The 21,365-nt window shown below is 46.0% G+C and overlaps 1 long non-coding RNA gene across 1 annotated transcript in view; it reads right to left on the bottom strand.

Annotated features, from left to right (window-relative positions):
* The window catches only part of LOC120871778, a 109,646-nt gene that overhangs the window by 26,123 nt on the left and 62,158 nt on the right, over nucleotides 1-21,365 (bottom strand). Inside the window, exon 2 of the long non-coding RNA XR_005723117.1 lies at nucleotides 1,120-1,203. This is a non-coding gene — a long non-coding RNA (uncharacterized LOC120871778). The remainder of the gene's footprint in view (nucleotides 1-1,119; nucleotides 1,204-21,365) is intronic.

The raw sequence follows: 21,365 nt of genomic DNA, 5'->3' as shown, positions 1-21,365 counted from the left end.
ACAGACATATTAGGACATGAAGTGGAAATGACAGGAGGAGAGTATCTCCTTTCTCCTCGGAAATGCCCCAGGAGAGTTTTCCACTGTGACCTCCTCAGACCCTGGCTTTACATTAGAGTTATTGTCCTGAGAGGAGATTCAGTTAGAGCCTCTGATTCATTTCTTATAGTGCTCTCTTGTTTATTCTCAGTGGCAGCTAACTTGTAAAATTTTATTATGATTTTTTTTCCTTGGTTTGTGTCATGGAGGGGATAAAAAAAAAAAAAAGCAATGATTCTATCATCAGTCCTAAATGCAGTTGGATAAATCCACACCAACACCGTGTGTCCACAGAGGAAACACTGTGACAGGTTGTTCTGCTCCCCATGTGCATTCTCTGGGTTTCGATTTTGTGTTTCTAGCAGCCCAGAAGACTGAAGGGGAGAGGAAAGCATCAGGCTTGTGCGTCCCACTGGGATACTGGTCACATTAAGGTGGATTTCCAATTTCACCTTCTCACCAGACAGGTCTTAGGGTGATCCTTCTCAAGCACCGTGTGATCAACCGCCCCTACCACCGACTGGTGAGTCACCAAGATCACCGGCGCTCGCCCTAACTCCCAGCTTGAGCGCTTCCCAGATTCCACTGCACCCGCTGCAAGCCCCACACCAATGGCACTGAAACAGACACAGCATCCTTTGCAGGCCCACTGCTTCCTGACTGCTGTGCTTGCTTATGTAGTTCCCTCTCTGAGAACACCCTGTACTTTCTCCCTCTATGCTTTTTTCCCCTAACAGCTACTCATGTGTCCAGAATGAACTCCCCAGACGCCACCTCCACCAAGCTGGTCCCAAAACACCCTACTGAACTTCATCAGCCTCCTGAAATAGTCCACTGATTTCCTTTATCCCTTGTCAGACTACACTCTACCCCTTTTTCAGACCAGGCTCTGTCCACCCTTACAGTTCCAGGGCACAGCACAGTCATGGGTATTGGGGTGTATCCAGCACAGCCACACTGGACTTTTCATGTTTTAGCCTAGAAGTCACTACCACCAGAAGTGATCTCTGTCCTCAAGGCTCGGTGGGCCGTCCTTCTTTTTGCCTGAACAGCAAAATTTCTTTAAAATTTCTCACTTACTCATGTCGTCTACTCTCTCTCTTGATCACAAGCTTCTCATGGGCAGAAGGTACGTTTTCTTGGTTGATGGGCCCTGTACAGCACCTGAAACGAAATAGGTGCCGAATAAATAAATGAAAGAAAAAAGTATGGAGAGAAAGGCTGCCGCTGATTAAGTACCTGACAGGTCCTAAGAATGCCTCTGGTGACTCACATAAGATCTTTGGAAACCATGATCCCACAAGCATTTCTTCTAAAACAGGGACAGATGGGAGAGAAGCCCTTCCCAGTAGGAGTAGTCTACCCCTGCCCTGCACCTTCTGTAAAGCCCAGAATACCCATACTGTCATAACATGATGACAGATGAAAGCTGCAAAATTAAATTCAAGCTCATCTTGCAATTTTGTGTTTAGCCTTCTGCTGCCAACCTAGGAGGTGCTTATAAAACAGCTTGAGGATTTACCACTAATACCTTCCCTAAGACAGCACTGTCTTTTGGGAGGCAGGGCTCCACCAAATTGCTGTTTTGGTGCCGGGCGTGTTGAGGGGATAGGGAAGGGGCAGAGAAAACTAATGGGATCACTCTTCAGCTGGGAGTTCACCTTAGCTGGGTTGGCACAATGGTTTTTGAGTCTTATGATGGCTCCAAATAAAATGGGTGTGAACATCCCCAGCCCCAGTCTATATGATTGTATTATCTTGGTTTGGGGTTTGTTGTAACACAGGTTTCATTCTCACCTCTACACTTGACTGCATGCGTGCCTCTAGCCTGAAGAGCAGGCAGATTCCACTGTCTTTCCCTCCAGCCTCTGGAGATTCCAGGTTTACATTCGATTTCAAGGCAGAAAACTACATTACCAAAGTCAGTATTAGAGTGAATTGGAGTCGGCGTTGACAATTCTCTCAAATTTGCTGCAAGTTTCTAGCTAAGCCATAATTCTGAGGAACGATCTTAATGGATGAGCTGTGTGACTCGAGTAGGAATCAAGTTGAACTCTTAAGGGTGGCGATAAGCTTTACTTTAATGTGGTTGAGAGAGAAATGGATATGACATGATGAAAGACAGGGCTTTGGAATCAGTTTGATTTGAACCTATAATTTACACTTTTGCAAGTTTTTCTCAAGTAGACTTTTAATTGAAATATAATATATACAGAGCAATATGCAAAATCATAACTGCATAACTAGACGCAGTTACACAAACTGAACACCCCCTATAACTAGCACCCAGATAAACGAACATTACAAAACACAGAAGCCCTCTTTCACGTCCTCTTAATCACTACCAAACTCCAAGGTAGTGATTATCCTGACTTCTATTAATTTTGCTTGCTTTTTAATAATACAGTGTGGAACCGTACAGTATAATCTCTTTTCCACATGACTTCTTTTATTCAAGGTAATATTTGTGAGCTCTATCCCTGCTTGTATGTAGCTACCATTCATTCTCAGTACTGTGTAGTATTCCATTGTGTTAATATACCACAACTGATTTATCTATCCCATCATTGCATAGATGTTGGGTTGTTTCCAGTTTGGGGCTGTTACTATGAATGTGTCTTTTGAACGTACCTCTATGAATGTGTCTTTTGGTGAGCATATGTATGCAGCATTTCTGGAAAAGTAATTAGGAATGGACTTGCTGGTCACAGAGTATCTCATATTTTGCTTTAGACTGGGCTTCCCTGGTAGCTCAGCTGGTAAAGAATCTGCCTGCGATGCAGGAGACCCTGGGTTGATTCCTGTGTTGGGAATATCCTTTGGAGAAGGGAATGGCTACCCACTCCTGTGTTTTGGACTGGAGAATTCCATGGACTGAGGAGACTGGGAGGGTCACACAGAGTCGGACATGACTGAGAGACTTTCACTTCACTTCATACTAAAATTCACTTTTCCAGTTTCCGGTTGAGTGAACTTAACACAAGTCATTTAAGACTTCCGAGCCTGTTTCTCCAGTAGTGAATGAGGAATTTTTACATTGCAGAGTTGTTTTAATGATAAGATCAAGCAGTATAAACTATCTGGTATAGATTGGACATTTACGTGATATTCTTCCCAAAGATGTTTAGTGTTCAGTGAATAATTCATGTGCTATTCTTCTGGCCTTTGTTGCAGGTTGGTTGGAACTCTGTGATGTGAGTACTGGCCAGTGGGGTGTGAATGCAAATGGGGTGTGCTGCTCCTGGGCCGTCAAGCCACTTTCCAGCCCTCTTCCTCTGCTACAGAAAGCAAGTGGTTGACAGGTGGTATCACACAAGGATAGAGTGCCCCAGAGTCCCCAGGTGACAGCATGGAGGAGAAACTCCACCGACCAGTCACTGGGTACATTGTTGTACATTGTTGTCGCCACTCGACACAGACAGATAAACCCAGTACTCAACTGATGGGATGTGGGCTTCACCCCGGTGAAACCATTAGAATTCCCCTTTAAAATGTTAGTCATACGACTCAGACTCAACAGAGACAGACGTGTGACTTCATTTTTGAATGGCAAGGAAATCTTTTCTTGCTGGGACTAAAGAGGAAACATTGAAAGTGATCTTTTGCTGGAATATGGTAATTGTAAACTGAAGATTCTCTATTCTCTGTTGAGAAATCAGATTGTAATTCCAAAACTGTGTCTGATGTACCCCAAACATAGCATCGCCTTCACAAAGAGAAGGCCCGTGGCGATTATTAGCTTAAAAAAATAAAATCCCCTCCCACTAGGTTCAAAGCCAGCCTCATTCTTTTGTTCCTATAAAGACTTTCTTTCTTTGTGTTCCCTGGTGTCTACATGGCCTATGAGCTTTCTCCTAATGACTAAACTCCTAAAAATACTACAAAGAATGCTTAATAAGGCTTTTGTGTTTTTCTGGTTGCTATAGAGACTGTTTAGTGTAGGATTTTAAGTACGTGTAAATATGTATTTTGGACAGTGTTTAAAAACACGTATAATTTACCCAGCTATAACAGCTACTTCGTAGTGTTGCAGTTCAAGGCAGTAAGGCATATGTAAAGCATTTTATAGTGTGTTATTTATAGTTATTTACTTAATAGCCTACAACGGTTTCTTCCATTGTAGAAAGGAAATAGGCATTTACCCTATTTTAACAATAAGTATCATTTACACTATTGTAGCAACTGATAGTTTTGAGTCCCAAGCAGGCAAGTGAATATGCAATTGGTATATAACGTTGAGGCAGGAACAGAAACCACATTGACAGAGAGTTACTAGGCAAACAAAGGGTCCCCCTGATGGAGCCTTGAGCTCATTAGGGAAGTTGTTGACTGAGCTTCTCTGGCAAGATCGGAACCCCCTGTAAAGAGGCCACTCTCTGCTTTGAAGTTACCCCTAGGGATGCACCCAAGGGTGAAATAACACCAATAATAGCAGGAACAGCAATTAATAGTTACTGAGCAAACTTGCCTTGGCTACAGGCACGGTGCTGTTTCACACGCACAATCTCATGTAATCCTCACAACACAGTTACTCCGTGAGACGGGTACCATTACTACCTTTGTGTGTCAGGTAAGGAAACTGAGGCAGAGAGGTCACAGAGCTTGATAGAAATTAGCACAAAACTGGCAGATGGTGGAACTCAGAGTGGAATCCAGGCCAGTCTCACCCCAAAGCTGCACTTTTACGTGTTGCTCTGTACCCCTCATGTTCCACCAGGGAGTTCATGAGCCACGTGGGGGTTAGTTCTTCCTGAGCAGCAAAGCCCTGGCCTGTAGCGCGCATGCATGTACACACACACACACATTCCTAGCACCCAGAGTTTTCCGCAATGGCCAACTCTACTAGCCAAAGACTAAGATGTGACCAGGTCCCTCATACATGTCAGCTCTGAAACCTCACCACAGCGTCAGGTGATGGACTCACCACCCCTTTGCCCAGATGCAGATGCTGACTCTCGGGTCATGCCCACCCAACATCACATAGCTTGTTTACAACAGAACCAACACTCAACACCAGGTCAGGCATACCTCAAAACACTGTGCCATTCTTTGAAAGCACAGATACACGTAACGCAGTGTTTCTCAACAATGGGACCATATGTCTTCTAGGGGACATTTAGAACTCCAGGAGACACTTTTGGTTGTCACAGTTGTGGAGAATGCTACTGGTATCTAGCAGGTGGAAGCCAGGGATGGTGCTAGACATCTTACAATATACATAACAGCCTCTCAAAACAAAGAATCATCTGGCCCCAAATGTCAACAGGGCCAGGGCTGAGAAACCCTGATTTAACATAAATAAATATTGTCCAAGATGGACTGGGTGATATTATTTCAGCTGAAGTTAAATGGATTGTGTAATATTGGTTGTTCATTTATCAGTTTTAGCTGAAAAATGAATTTTAAGATTCAGGATTTCAAAACTTTGAATAGTCAACTTGTCATTGTGTGCCATGTTGATCTAGAAAGATACCTAAAATGTTCTTATACACAAAAACATGTTCAATAAAACTTGTGATCAGAATGCACCTTCCAGTATCCAAGATGATATATGTGGTTAGAGATTCTGATCTCATCAAGACACAGAGAGAACCAATAAAATGCTTAATGACACAGTAAGTTTCATGAAGGAGGACTTGCTTTTCTCATTTACTGCAATATGCATCTTTCTGATTACAATAGCTAGCCCGTAGTCAAGGCTCAGTCTCTTTTTGTTGACTATGGAATACATATTCCTGGTCATTCCATAACTGACTGAGTGACTGACTCCCAACAAGAACCGGAATGGCTCCTGGTGCATCCATCAACCTCATCTCTCTTCTCTTCCATCTTCTCTTCTTGTTCCTCATGATTATATGTCCATGGATTCAGTTCAGGATGCAAGCAAGTATCTACTGTGTACACCGGCCTACTGGGACCTCTCCTGGAATCTCTGCCAGGCTGGCACTTGTTCTAGTCATCATCTTGACTCCTGACTCTAAAAACGGTACATTGCTCTTGCAAAATACATTCAAGCTTCATAAGGACAGGACCTTTCTCTTCCTCTTTCAGCAACATGTCCTTGGAGATGCCCTGTCCTAGGACAGTGTCTGGTACATAGGAAATGTTCACTAAGTATTTGTTGACTAGCTGAATGCATTCTATGATCCTTCATAGGATATTCATATTCCATGATGATGAAAATATCTTAGGAAACAGGAATAAAATTCAAGGTGATCCGACTGCTCAGAAAATGTAAACGTTAGAATGAAGTCAGTTTTGGACAAGTGCTGGGTGGTATACACAGGGAAGAGCCATACCCACAGCAAGGAGGCTGGAAAGGTGTCACAGAAGAGGGAGGGGTCCACGGGAGTTCTCAGAGTAGAGACACCCAACAGCTACCCTGTTGGCTAAATGCCTGACATCCAGCATGGGACCTCTACTGCCAGCATCCACTTACTGGCATCACAGGGGCTTGACTGTGATCTGAAACTTGAGCGTGTTCACTATTTTAGCTATTAATACTTTGTCCTCTGCTAGACCCAACCTGCTCTCTTCCATAATGAGCTGTTGGAGTTGTGAGTGTAGATTCCCTGGAGTCCTTCCCCGCTAGGGGATCCTGGACTTTAGGACTTACCCTGTAGATGTAAAAATAAAAAGAACTCTCCTTTATGGGGCCCTTTGCATGTGTCGGGTCTTGAGCTAAGCAGTTTATAACTATTAAAACACAATCTTAATCTTAATTAAAACCCCACAAGGAGGGTGCAGCTCTTTGCATTTTGCAGTTGAGGAAACTGAGAAGCAGATAGTTTGCATAATGGCTAATTGCTTTTGGCTTTTTAAAAATGCATTCTAAGGAAGGTGCCAAGTTTCTGGGTGGGAACTCAAGCTAAGGGACCGGTAATGATCTTAAATTTCAATGTTAGTCCTTCGTGTCATCACTGGCCTAGCTCCAGCTCCAATCGTGCAGCTTTGCTGGGATTTTCAAGTAAGGAAGCAGGAAGGTGTTGAAAGATTTGAGGAAAACTAAGCCAGAAGAGCTGTAATAGGAAGAAGCTAACAGTGTCAATCATTGAGTCCAAGAGGATTTGAGGAACTCTAGTGTAACATTCCAGAGAAGGCTATGGCACCCCACTCCAGCACTCTTGCCTGGAAAATCCCATGGACAGAGGAGCCTGGTAGGCTGCAGTCCATGGGGTTGTGAAGAGTCAGACATGACTGAGCGACTTCACTTTCACTTTTCACTTTCATGCATTGGAGAAGGAAATGGCAACCCACTCCAGTGTTCTTGCCTGGAGAATCCCAGGGATAGGGGAGCCTGGTGGGCTGCCGTCTGTGGGGTTGCACAGGGTCAGACACGACTGAAGCGACTTAGCAGCAGCAGCAGCAGTAGCAGTGAAACATTCAGCTAGAATCAAGATCTAGCCAGTCTGCCCGTGGGCAGGATACGGGGACCAGTAGGTCATCCATGAAAATAGTGCCAGCACTTGTCTAGAATTGGTTTCAGTCTAATGTTGATATTTTCTAAGCAGTCTGAATCATCTTGAATCTTGCCCTGTTTCCTAAGGTTTTCTTCATCAGGATGAGATTTATTCAAATGTAGGAGAGAGCTTCAGGTCACATGGTCCAGCCCTGGATATCCAGGCTGTCTTGAATTCGGTTTGGGGTCAAGACTACAGCCCATGGGATGGGTGCAAGTCCAGGCTCCATTCACATCATGAACCTGGAAGACCATCAGGTAAATCTTCATGTAAGCACATCCATGGAAAAGTGGGGTGTGGGGGGGTGGGAACAGGAGGCATTTGTTTGACAAATACTCATCGAGATTTGTCTATGTTCCTGGCACTGCAGATAGAGTTATGGGCAAGAAAGAGGGCCTGTCTTCACTGAGTTTATAGGCCAGGCATTTTGGCCAGACAGGTGAGATATAGGTCAGCCTCTGCTCAGCTCTGCTGCAATATTCACCAGTGGAGAAAGTGCTGCTGGTCTTCTAGAATCTTCCTACTCAAAATGTGGTTCAGACAGCAGCATCAGCACCTTCTGGGGGCTTATTAGAAAAGCAGGATCCCAAGCCTCACCCTGGACCTCCTGAATCATTTTGGCAAGATCCCAAGGGACCCACGTGCTCATTAAAGTCTGCAAAGTGGTGGTCGGCAAGCCTTCCTTCCAGAGTGGGGCCTTTGGTGATCCCACGGGGCACTCAGGGTTTGTCACTTCCTGCTACAGATGTCCTCAGAGATATGAAGGTTACACCAGAATCAGCAGAGATCAGGCAAAGGGGAAGCAAAGTGTATTCTCAAGAGCTCCTGGAAATAATTACCGTTCTCTTAATAATAAATGAATAGGCTGCAGTCCCAGAACACATTGAGAACAAAGCAAAACATGTCAATACAAAATCCAGCAAATAAAACAATCAATTTAAAATAGATTTCTCTAAATGGTTTGCCTGCTCAGGCTAAGTGCCCCGCCCCTTGACTTGCATAGCACGCTGGGCTTAGTTCTGCCTCCGCCATTATTTTTGATCTTGAAATTTTCTGTTTCTGGGTCTGCCTCCCATTCTAGACTGTAAGTTCTTTGAGGATCCTCTTTGCTGAAAAGATTTTTTTAAAGGGTTCTGGCAAGAAGTAAAGGATTAGAGGCAGTGGTAAAAGACTGACAAACAATTTTCCATGTGAAATATTTTCAGCAGAAGAATAACTCATAGAGTTCTAAATTCCCTCCTGAGTATGAATTGAAAGGTCCACCCCCCATGCCTCAGCTGCCCATCCACCCCCAAATAAAGTAGATTCTCAGGGCCTCACATCAGCAGTTAGTATTTGCCAGGCCAGTGACTGGAGTTGGTTCTCTACTAAGACTTTCTGAATGTTCACTAAAGACAACAGATGATACTCAGGTATCTCTGCCCTTCAGCGATGCTTTTCCACACTGACTCTGGGCTTACTTCGGCAGATAGAACAGAAGTAAACGCAAAATAAGCAGAAGCTTAAAGGGCCACTTCCATCTGTCCTCTCTCATTGCTGCATCTTTGGCTTGAGAAGCAAAGTCCAGAACATGGAGAATCAAGTCAAGATCAGCAAAGCCACAGCAGACCTGAGAGATAGGTGAACTCTACCAAGCTCGGCTCAACCCACTAGAACCACCTACCCATCTGCAAATTCAGAGCTCAGCACATGTGCATCCCTTTGAATTACTGGGTTTTCAATTCTCCATTACACAGCAATGGCCAATTTCTATAAGGCACCGAGCAGAAGCAGTTTCCACTCAGAGAACATTTAATTTCTTTCACACATAAATCGTCTTTGCATTTGAATCCCCTGCTCATGCCTAGTGGGCTTTAGGTATGGTTCAGGAAAAAAAAAAAAAAACCCAAACAAACAAAAACCAACAACCTATTGAAACAGACGCCGTCTTCAAGCACAGTCACATTTTGGGGACATCTGGAAAGTCACTTAGCAGCTACACTGAGTCAAGAAATGATCTCCAGGAACATTTTTAGAGTCAGTCTTGTTTCTTACTATCAGTGGAAGATAACTGAATGAATTAAAGTCTGGGGTGGATATGAATAGAAGAAAACAAATTATACTTATTTAAGTAATTAAAAGTAAGAATTAAAGATGGACTCTTTCTAGTTGTAAAGGATGGAAGTCAGACTCAAAACAAGCCCAAAATAAGGCCCGTGTAGGACCCCAGATGAAGAAATCATTCTCAGAAGGCTGTTGAGAAACATGGATCCCAGGGCTCCAGTGTTGTCTGTTCCCGTGTTTCCAATCAGCACACATTTCCTTCAAGCATATGAGGGAGAGGCCACAAGCAGGCCTGGCTCCTCTCACACATATAACTTGGAGGCCCTGAGAAAGAGTAGTTTCTCCTAACAGTTCTGGTTCATAAACGTCAAGGGAGGCCTCTGATTGGCCTGACTTGGCCCAACCACGACTAAACAAATCACAAAGGGCAGGTAGGTGGTGTGCTCTGATTGGCCAGGCCTGGTCATGGGGCCAATCAGCAAGGTCAGCCCTTCCTGAGCCACATGGACTGGGGGAGGACTGGTCTCCCAAGTAGGAGTTCTGGGTGAATTACACAGCTCTGTTCCTGACCAGCTGGGTGGCTTTCTTTTATATGAATGCTCAGAGCAACTGTTTTCTCAGCTATTCAAGTCTTAGCAGAGAATACAGAGTCTACCTTGGGGGTAGTTGCTGCAAGGAATCTGGAAGGCGCTATAGAGAAGCCAGTTCTAATTCTGCTGTGACTGCTGCTACCATCACCACTCTTGCTGCTACTAGCTGTTAGAATCAATAATAACATATCACGTGGGGCTCACATGGACAATAATCAAAGAAACTGTGAATGCCAAGAGTCTCTTTCAATGCCTTTGAACCCAGCTGAGGGGCCTTAAGTCAGAGAACCTGGCTGTGTCCTCCTGAATTCATTTTGAGCCCCTCTTTGTGTGAATATGATTTCTGACTTCCTTTGTCTCTGCCTCCCTCTCTGTGTCTCTATGTCCCTAACTGCCTCTCCCCGGTCCCTCTATGAAGCTGTCTCTTTCATCCACCATCTCCTGGCTTCCCATTCTGCCCCATTTTCCCAGGGCCCCTGCCCAGGGCCCCCCCTCCTCCCCTTCTCTCACCTGCACTCTCTAGTGGTCTTGACACTCCTGTGATAGATCCCCCACCCCCCAGCTTGCTTCTACCACACCAGCAGGGCTGTCCTGTGCTTCCTTTTCCCTGTCACAAACAGCTGTGCCCTGTCTTGACAGCTTAAACAAACAGATTTTAAAAGGGAGCTCGTGCCAACCCCTGGATGCTCAAGCCAGCACTGCCAGCTGATCCCCTGCAAGAGTAAGGCTTCACCCAGCTTGCCAAACCTGAGGCCTCTGTGTGGGCACAAAGGCCCAGAACTGGGCCCTGGGCAGCTGTCAGTGGGCCAAAGGGCTCCTCCACGCCCGGACACCTGAGGAGCAGCAGTGCTAAGGCAGGCACCCTGCTATTTGTTAGCAGTGGGCCATCGGGGAGTTTCCACGCTTGGCTTTGATGAAACTGAAAAGGTTGAATCATTAAATGCTTGGAGAATGTGAAGCTGGCACCCAGCCCTGTGTTTTCTGTAATATCAATTATTCCCGGAGAGCGCTGCTGCTTGCTGGGTGGGGAGGTGCTTAGAGAGAGGGCGGGATGCCCCGCTCACCTCTAAGCTGCAGGAGTGACACCGCCAGGGAGAGGGACCATGTGGGCGGTCTGCAGAAAGACTCTGGGGTCAGGGGAGGGGGCCCCCCAGCCTGGAGCAGGTGTGGCGGGGAGAGAGAAGGTAACCCCCTAATTGCCATCCACGGCTCCTCTGTGACTGATCATACGACACCTGGGAAGCACCGATTATGTGGATGGTGCTGGGGTATGAATGTCCGGCCTCTGCTCGCACCTCTGGGAGGAAGGCCTGGTTACTAGTCTCGTCCCAGAAAATGCTGTTCCGTGCACACCCTCAGTTTCTCTGTACACTTCTCCCTACCGTGGTCAGACGTGTCTGAATTCCAGAAGTCTACCTCTGACCATGTTTTTGCTGTCTCCTCTGTGATGTTTCAAAGGGGCTTGGCCTCAGCGTCCTAAAATCACACTCACGTCCCCTGCCTCACCACACACCTGGTCCCGCCCTCTCTCAGGAACGGTCCCACCTGTGTGGATCCCTCTCACAGCCCATCAAGTCACTCCCAGCCAAGCCTCCAGCGCATCCCGTCACCTCTGTTGTGGTCACCCCCCCGACCCTGATGCCACAGCCTTTCAGGTGGCTGTCACCCAGACAGAGGCAGCAGCTCCTCACTGGTCTCTCCACGTAGTCAGAATGATCCTTCTGAGTGAGATGCAAATCTGATCAAGGCATCCCTGCCTGCTCAGAACCCCTCAATTATTATGAGAACAATGACACAGAAACCTTCACAAAGTCCTGCTCTGCGTGCTCTGGACTCCCCTCTCCTCTCGGCTCTGGACACCAGCTCTCCCTCAGTTCCCTGAAAATGCCAGGCTCTCGTTTGCACTTGTTAGCCCTTGCATATAGAACTCTCCTCCATGCTCTCACTCTTTGCCACTGAATCCTCCAGCTGCAATTTATGTCATACGATGTTTGCAAAAGTAATACAAGATCATTCCATTTTGGGTCACAAACTAATGCCTCCTTTTTATAGCTGCATAGTATTCCATTCTGTGGCTGTGCCATAATTTATATAAACCATTCACAAAGCCATATAACCTATCTTTTCTTTCATTTTTTCCCTTCCTTCCTTTCTCTCTCCCTCTCTTTCATTTTTCACTATTTTGAACAATATTGTAGCAACTAATAATGTCCATGAGGCGCTGGGAACAAGTGTAGCTAAAGGATATAATCCTAGTAAAAGGAAAGCTGGGTCTAAATGATTGAATAATTGCAATTTGAATAGATGTTGCTAAGTTGCCCTCCTTGGGCATTTCAAGTGACACTCTCACAAGAGTCTGTTCTCCACAAGCTAAAATATTACTTTTTTTGTCACTCTGGGAGGTGAAATATGGATTCTACTAGATATTTTCAAATGAAAGACCTAATAATTACCCAGTGTGATGCTTGTGCTAATGATATCTGAGCAGCACACTAGGGACATAAGTGAGGTTGCTCACATCCAGAAACAACTGGATCCAGATACCCAGAGGCCTTGGGCATCAGTGTCTCAGCAACCTGTGCAGAATACTAGTTAGGAATTTGAGGGGAAAAAATGACCCATTTTTATCAATTATTAATGAGTCATACATCCAAAGGCATGTTTGGGTACAGGTGAATTAACTGCAGTGACAAGGGAACACGGGAGATTAAAAAAAGAGAGAAGACTGGGAAGGACACTTAGGTCTGGATTATAAAGAAAAATGCCTCTCCAACACGGTGTGAGTACAGCCTAATACTCAGCTGCTTTAACAAACTGAGTAGCTGATGAGATGGGGCGTTGGAAGGTCAGAGTGACTAAGACCATGGACTTGGGACTCAATAGTCCTGGCACAAACCTCACCTCTAACGCTAGATGCGGAGTCCCGCACAAGTTACTCGACCTCTGTCTGGGACTCAGCTTCTTCATCTGTCATATGGAGATAATGATAACCCCGTAGGGTCATTAGGACTAAATCAGATAAGCTATGCAGAGTGCAGAGCATTGAGCCTGGCACCCTAAGAGGTATTTACTATCCCTCACAATGACGATGGTCATCATTATTTTATGGCACATAGGGTGTGAGCTACAGCTCACTCAACAGTGTAAGGCCCACGGGCCGTGGGTCAGACCGGACAGGGTGTCTTCCTGGGGACTGGCTTCGCTAGCTCCCCCGCGTGGGTAACTGTCTCAGTTTCCTCACCTATCAGCTGGGGATAACATGTAACTCGCGTCACCTTCGTAAGGATGGGCTGAGATCTGGTAAGTTCTATAGCACTGAGCACGTAAGAGACTCCTCAGTAAGTAGCAGAATCATTTCAAGCCTCAGCCTCCAGCAGAGCAAGACTTAAGGGAAAGGCTTGTTGGGTTCTGTGAGATGTTTCGTTTTGCTGTGAGAAGTGGATCTGCTTTCTCCTGCAGCCTGTCTCCTGGGACACGGGTGCACCCCACCACCACCCCCTGCAGCCAGATCGGCAGCTCCTTCCTGTCCGGCAGGGCAATGCCCTGGACCCTGGGGAACCTGCAGCTCTGGGCCCCAGCCCTTCCCATCCAACTCCAGGAGTCAAGGCTTTAATTCACCCTGAAAGGGCTTCAGCACCAGCCCGTGAGGTCCTTAAATGTTTTATGAGCTCCCTGAAATGCTCAGATAATTAAAAACGCTTTCTTAATTTAATAGCTTGGCTTAATGAAACCAGGACTTTATGTTTTATTTGGAAAGGGGTGAACATCCCAGTCACACTTATTAATATTTTTAAGAGTGTGCCCGATTGTGTCCAGGGATGGAAGGGAAATCGTTGCTTCGAGGGGGGAAATGGGCTTTTCTGAGCCTGTGACAAGTCTTGGGCTTATTAGAGCTCATTATATCCAGGAAGCCTGAAAACCTAAATTAGCAATCATTGCATGTGACGTGGCAGGCTATTATTAAGGAAGCCACTTGTTATAGAAATGTGGAATTATCAATTAAAAACATAGTTTGCCCAGGCCCCAAAGGTCCAGTAGGATTACCTGTGCTGTCCAGGCAGTCAGTCCAAAGGCTAACGTGGTGAGAAGACCCCTCTGAGAGCAACCTCTTCTGTCAAGTCAAATAAGCATGACCCTCTTAGGACAAAAATGCCATGATGCAAGCAGGTCAAATGCAAACCCAAATGGTTTGGGCAGAGGGAGGTTGCAACACAAGCCAAGGATGCTAGAGGATAGTGGTCACGTGGTGTCTGGGAAGGGGGATTCCTTAGAGGGGTCTGCTTGCTTCTCTACAGGGTGGCCTGCCTGGAGCAACGGGATGAGCTTGGACGTCAAGGTCAGCGGTGGTGCACGAGAACGCGCACAGCTCAGGGCAGCAGACTGTGCCTGTCTATTCCCAACTCCATGGTCAATGGCATCAGGTTGGTAGCTTGAAATCAGCCATGGTGGGAGTATTTGTATCATGGAGGCAGGCAAACTGCAAGTCGGTGCTTTATCTTTTCTTTGGAGGGCCAGTTGTTAAACATTAACCAGCACCACACGGGATGGAGGTTCAAATCTTGGCTAGCCCATCATGATGATGGTCATGGGAAACTTATTTAAATTTCCTCAATAGTTTCCCTATTAAAAATGGAGATGAAACACTTTCCATTTAACGTGGCTTGATTTTTTTTCCTCCAAGGTGCTTGTCACCACCTGACCTTACAAAAAGTCTGTATCTGTGTATGTTGCTGTCATCGTGCTATTATCATGATGTCTTTCTCCATAAAGTGCCTTTGTTCATCCGAAAATGTTTCTCAAGCACCTACCATGTTCCAGGTACTGGGATGCGGCAGTGAGCAAAGTCGTCAAAAATCTCTACTCTCGTGGAATATACAAAAAGTAAGCAAATGTGTAATGGGTGTGTACCCCAGATGGAAACTAGGCAGTAAAGGGAAAAACAGAGTAAAGAGCGGAAGAGGGCATGGTAAGATCAGAAGCAGCCACTGCAGGTGTAACTGGGGCACCACGAGAGCATCCCTGGAAAGGTGACATATGGGAAAAGAACTGCAAGAGGCAAAGAGACGAACCAGGTGGCCACGCGGAGAAGAGCATGCCCGGCGGAAGGAAGAAGGGCAAACAGGCAGGACTGTGCCTTGAGAGTGTGCGAACCACACGGGGGCAGTGGGCTGGGAGCGGACGAGGGGGGAGGGCAAGGCCAGCAGGAGACAGGAAGGGCAATAGTGGTCAGACGTCACAGGGCATCATCCAACCAGCAGAACTTCCTGCAAGGATGGGAAGGTTCTACGTCAATGCTGCCCACAGTGGTAGCCTCTGACCACGCATGCCTACGGGCTAGAAGGGTGGCTAGTCCAACTGAGCGATCTGCACTAGTAAGTTTCAATTTTATTTAATAGCAAATAATTTTAATTTAAAAAGCCCACATGAGGCAAGCAGCTGGAGTTGGCGACAGCTCAGCTACAGGCCACCATAAGTGATTCTGGCTTTTGCTCCGCATGAGGTGAAGAGCCACTGAGGACACTGAATGAGGCAGGGGGAGGATCTGCCTGGGCTTTTACGGGCTCACTGTGGCCCTCTGCTCTGTAGGGAAGACCTGGGAGGAAGCCACCGGTACCACCCCACAGGCCTGACAGATGGCCCCATGGCGGAAAGGACTGTATTTTGCTCTCTCCTCTAGTCCCAGCTCCTAGAACATTGACTAGAACACAGGAGATATTTAATAATTTCTAGGGGGGTTGAATTAAGAATGTCATCATGCTCATGACTGGCTCACTCAGTGAAGCTGTTTCTGCTTTGTCTCAGTTTTATGGCTTAGCCATGCCATGTAGGCCAGCTTCCCTGGGGGGTTACGTAGATAAGAATTTTGCTGAGAATAAATATCATTCAATAAATCAATATATCTCAAAGTTTATTCTGCAGACCTGAGTTTCATGGACTGTTAATGAGTGCCAAATATTAAAAGAAAGACAGATAAAAAGTTCTACGAAGAAAAAAAAATTGGGGAAATGCTTGCAGAAGCAAAATAAAAATGCCTTTACTGCAGTATCAATGCCTTTAATGTACTAATATAAATTGTGCAGCTCCAACGGGGGATAAACACGCAGGATGTATTTTCCAACTGTTTTTGACAATAGAGCCCCTCGTCTTGCCTTAGTTGAGCATCTGGCCCAGTGGCTGCTCAACAGAGCACTCCTTAGGAAATAGTGTGCTCAATTGCTGAGTAATGGAAAGAGGAGGCTGAGCGTAGGCTGCCACCCCCAGTCCTTCTCTAACACTTCACCCGGCTGTATTTTCTCTAGGATTTGACAGTGTCTCCAGCTATCACCTGCCTTTATGCGTTGACTTGCCTATGTGACCATACCTTAGGCTAGGGCAAATCCCATGGGAGTGGAAGGGTCCTGGCTGTCCTGTTCCCAGATGGACTTCAGGGCCTACACAGTGGAAGGTGCCAACAAACAGCATTCACCAAAAGACTGAGCTGGAACCGGTGATGACTGAGTCCCTAGGATTCTGTGGAATGACCCTGATCCAGGCTCTTGAGAGCACAAAGGAGAATCCGACACAGCCTTTGCCTTCAAGTTTCTCGCTATGAATCCAAGATTAACTATACATGCTTGAGAAGCAAACTGGTGAGAAAGGATAGAATTTGACAATTAGTGATCCCAGATAAACACTATGGGAACTGAGTCCCTGGAATCACCTGGGGTTGGGTGGGTCGGGGAGGGTCTTTGGAAGAGGTACAACTTGGGTCATCCTTGGCAGTGAGGGTCAGAATGCCACTGAGAGGCTGAGGAAGGCACGTCAAGCACAACAAATGGTGTTTGCCCAGCACAGAGCAGGACAGGCAAAAGGACAGAAGCCAATCTCCTTGGGCAGTGGACTGCAAGCTCCACGTCTCAACCCACTGTGCTCAGCTGTGTGCACAGGGCAGGTGGTCAAAAGGAGTGACCGAAAGGACAGCAGTACCAAGAGTTCATGCTAGTTGAGAGCAGGTGCTAAGCATTTTGCCAGGATCGCCTATCTCATTTAACTCTCCCTAAACCTAAGGGGTAGATATTAAGGCACGACTATTGATGAGGAAGAAAAGCTATGACAAACCTAGACAGCATATTAAAAAGCAGAGACATCGCTCTGCTGACAAAGGTCCATATAGTTAAAGCTATGGTTTTTCCAGCAGTCATCTACGGATGTGAGTGTTGGACAGTAAAGAAGGCTGAGTGCCGAAGATTTGACGCTTTTAAATTGTGGTCCTGGAAAAGATTCTTGAGAGTCCCTTGGACAGCAAGGAGATCAAATCACTCAATCCTAAAGGAAGTCAACCCTCAATATTCATTGGAAGGACTGATGCTGAAGTTGAAGCTCCAATACTTTGGCCACCTGATGCTAAGAGCCGCCTCATTGGAAAAGACCCTGATGCTGGGAAAGACTGAAGGCAGGAGGAGCAGGGGGTGACAGAGGATGAGAGGTTGGATGGCATCACCAATTCAAAAGGACATGAATTTGAGCAAGCTCTGGAAGATAGTGAGGGACAGGGACACCTGGCGTGCTGCAGTCCATGGGGTCACAAAGAGTCGGACACGACTGAGTGACTGAACAAGAGCGTCGATGAGGAAGCTGAGTCTGGACAAGAAGTGGGAGAGCCTTAGCCACCAGGCGGTACTGCCTCCTCAAATGATTAGACATCCTGCGCGGAGGTCCATGCTTCAATAAAGATTACAGTGCAGCAGACAGACGCTGAGATCTTCTCAAAGTTGGGATCTCAGAGGTGGAAAGATTTATATTTGCTGGAGAGGGGCATGGGAGGGCTCAGGGAAGTTTCCACAAAGAAGGTGACATTTTAGCAACGTTTTGAAGAAAGGATGTCGCCACTTGGCAAGAAAGGCTGGAAGGGCAAGCATCACAGGCAGGAGGCCCAGCGAGGGAGGAGGTGGGGAAGCAGGACCCAGTGTGTGTGTCAGGACCACAGGCAAAGGCCAGGCTCTCCCAGCTCACGTTTGAGTGAGTGTTTGAATATTCAAATCCACGTGTAAAACAGCAATGACTGCCAGACCTCTCAGGAGTCATTAAAATATATATATATATTTCTTTAGAATGTTCTGGCAACAAAAACCCAATTAAAACCCCAGGAGTCTGTCACTGAGCATACAAAAACCAAATCCTTCTGAGGCCATATCTCCTCTCCTCTGGTTCTTTCTCTTCATTGATCGTATTTAATTGGAAGAAGTGGCCATGGGTAAAGCGGCTCTGAGAGCGTGGATCTCACTTAAAATGGGCCCCATAATAATTATTGACTGTCCCTTCTATAATAAGCCATATAATTTATCGCTATCAGCTTCGCTTCCTAGGCCTCATATCAATACCACTCACATGCAGTGCTAGGAGGGGAACAAGTGTCAAGCAGGGAGCACAGACTTGTTTAACACTTTATCCCTTAAAGTCACTCTCTTTGAGATGTATTAGCCAGAATTGGGAGGAAAATGGCACAGGATAGAGGAAGGAGGTGAAGCCCTGGTGTCGGGCTAAGCTGCCTTTGGTTCCTGTTTTTACCATGTAGGAGCAGTCTCTGACTCTGTTTTCTCTCTCTCTAAAATATGAATACTATCTTTCAGGGTTGCTGAATAAATCAAAATTAACATGCATGTAAAAGAACCTGACCCAAGGCTGAGCTGAGTAAGGGTTTGATATATGCTTGCTTCCCAGTGACGTTTTCTGTCATATGTGGGACAGGATCACCATGAGTCCCTGTCGAGGGCCTATTCCATGTTCAGCTCTGGGATAGTGGATGATGGAAGATACAGAGGATGGAAAAGCCGTGTCTTTGGCGACGTGGGGCTTGGAGTCTATCTGAGGGCACAGGTTGCACAGACATGAAGGAACGAGAGAGAGGACAGTTTCCATTCGTAGCTGGCTTCTGAGTGCTAAAGGAAGTCAGAGGATGCATGATGGAAGGCTTCCACGTGGACGTGAGACTTATAGAATCCCTAGGATTTGAGATGCTAGATGATTAGGGAGGGAAAATATCATGAGAGAAGATCACAAGTCGGGATGGTCTTCAGATGATTAAGAAAACTTAACTACGAAACCTGCCGATAATCAAGTTTTAGTCTTCAAGTTGCTAACAGAGTGGGCTCTGGAAAATTCTAGGAAGGCCCAAGATTTGAAACCAGAAATTTATGACTCCTCAGACGTCCAAGTGGTGTTTTGCTGGTGGTTGATACTCCCTTGATTGTTGATGTATTTGCATGGTTCTCTGAGATGGTGCAATTAACCTTTGCACGTTCACTTGAACATTAGTCATTTTAATGAAGCAAAACCTAAGGAGGCTCCCCCTCATCATCTCAAAGTGATGCTCCAGCCAACACTGGGGAAAGGAAAAGTTGCCCCCTGGCTACTAATCATTTCAGTGTTTCCTAATTTCCCCAAAGACCTGTCTGTATTTAGAAAAACTATGCTTGTGATTTCATGACAGAGTACACGTGGGAATTTCTCAGATCATGTTTGTTCTATTTTTTGTTCTAGGCGCTGCACAGAACACAGTAAGTGTGCCATGCGCTCAGTTGTGACCAAGTCTTTGCAACTCCTCTGTCCATGAAATATTCCAGGCAAGAATACTGGCATGGGTTGCAATTTCTTCCTCCAGGGGATCTTCCCAACCCAGGGACTGAACCCATGTCTCCTGTGTCTCCTCCTTTCATAGCTTTGCATAACTTCAAGAAGAATGCATGTTGGAAGAGAGAAGCCACCAAGAGCTCCTGTGGTTTGGGTTTTACTGAATGTGATGCTTAGTGAGAAACTTCTCTGGGAAGATAAGATGAAGAGACCAATTTATATGGGAAACAGGCAGTAAAATGCCATTAAGTCACAACTGGTTTTTGCAGAATGGCTGCCAGGTTAAAACAAGAATAGTTACCTGTGGTTTTATCCTCTGGGGTCTTTGCACGGACCATGCCAGCTAAGTCTAGGTCTTATTCTCTGATTCTTGAGTTTCTTTTAACAGGACCTTAACCCGTAACTCACTCTTGTGCCCTGCTCTTTGAAAACCAAACTGTAGCCCCAACATACATTCTTGTGACCACGACAACACTTATCACTACTGCCTACCCTGCCATGCCCTATTTTCCACAAATGCAATCAGTTCTGTGACGTCACTGTCCTCTAGGTCTTGAATTATCAGTTCATTTCAAAAAACCCAAATACCATTCTCTATACCACATGTTCTGGACATAAGGGCCCATGCAAGACTTTCTTTAGTTCACTTGTCTATCTGGGACTGCGCCGGGTTTTTGTTGCTGCGTGGGCTTCCTCTAGTTGTGATGAGTGGGGGCCGCTCTCGAGTGGCGCGTGTGCTGCTCATCGCTGCAGCTTCTCATGCTTTGGAGGCGGGGCGCAGCTCTGGGGCGGGCGGGCTTCCATAGTCGTGGCCTGCGGGCTCTAGAGCACAAACTCAATAGTTGTGGTGCACCGGCTTGGTTGCTGCGAGGTATGTGGGATCCTCCTAAACTGGAGATCAAATCCATGTCTTCTGCACTGGCAGGTGAATTCTTTATCACTGAGCCACCAGGGACACCTCAAGACTTTTTAAAAATAACTTACTGAGCAGCTAGTATATACTAGTCACTCTCCTGGAGAAGCAAACGTATGCAGACAAAGTTCCTGACTTCAAGAAGCTTAGTTTATTCAGTCACAAGATATGTCCTCCATACCCTCCATCCACTCAGTGGAGAATAGGTTTCGTCATTAAATGACTTGAAAACAGAGTTGAATCCCCTTACTCTCCATGTTCACTGTGGTATCTCAGGATGACAGGTTTCCCATTTTTTACTTTTTCCTTTCCCACCTGGCCAAGCCCAGTTAGTCAGTCACCCTTTAGGAAAGAGCTCAAAGACTTCCTTTTCTTCCTAGTACTGATCAACATGGATAACTGGGATTACTACGCCGGGTTAGTAAAATCCCAGCCCAAACAAAATTAACACTTTTTTTCACCGTGAAACTATTTCATTAGTAAATGCATGAATTATTTCTGTTTTTGAAATTCCAGAACAGGCTTTACAAACTCCAATAGTCCTTTTACAGGACTCTAGAAGGATGTAGATGGTGGAGATGCAACCACAGCCGGGAACAAGACTAGAAATCCTGAGAAACTCTCATCTGTGTCAGGCACTTTTCTTGTCTCAACTCTGCCACTTGCTGTGTGACCTTAGGAAGGTCACGGGCTCTCTCCAGGTCTCAGTTT

This window comes from Oryx dammah, unplaced genomic scaffold (assembly GCF_014754425.2).
Source record: "Oryx dammah isolate SB20612 unplaced genomic scaffold, SCBI_Odam_1.1 HiC_scaffold_13, whole genome shotgun sequence".
Classification (NCBI taxonomy): Eukaryota; Metazoa; Chordata; class Mammalia; order Artiodactyla; family Bovidae; genus Oryx; species Oryx dammah.
Note: the sequence above shows the minus strand (reverse complement) of the source record. Positions and strands in the feature narration are given on the sequence as shown.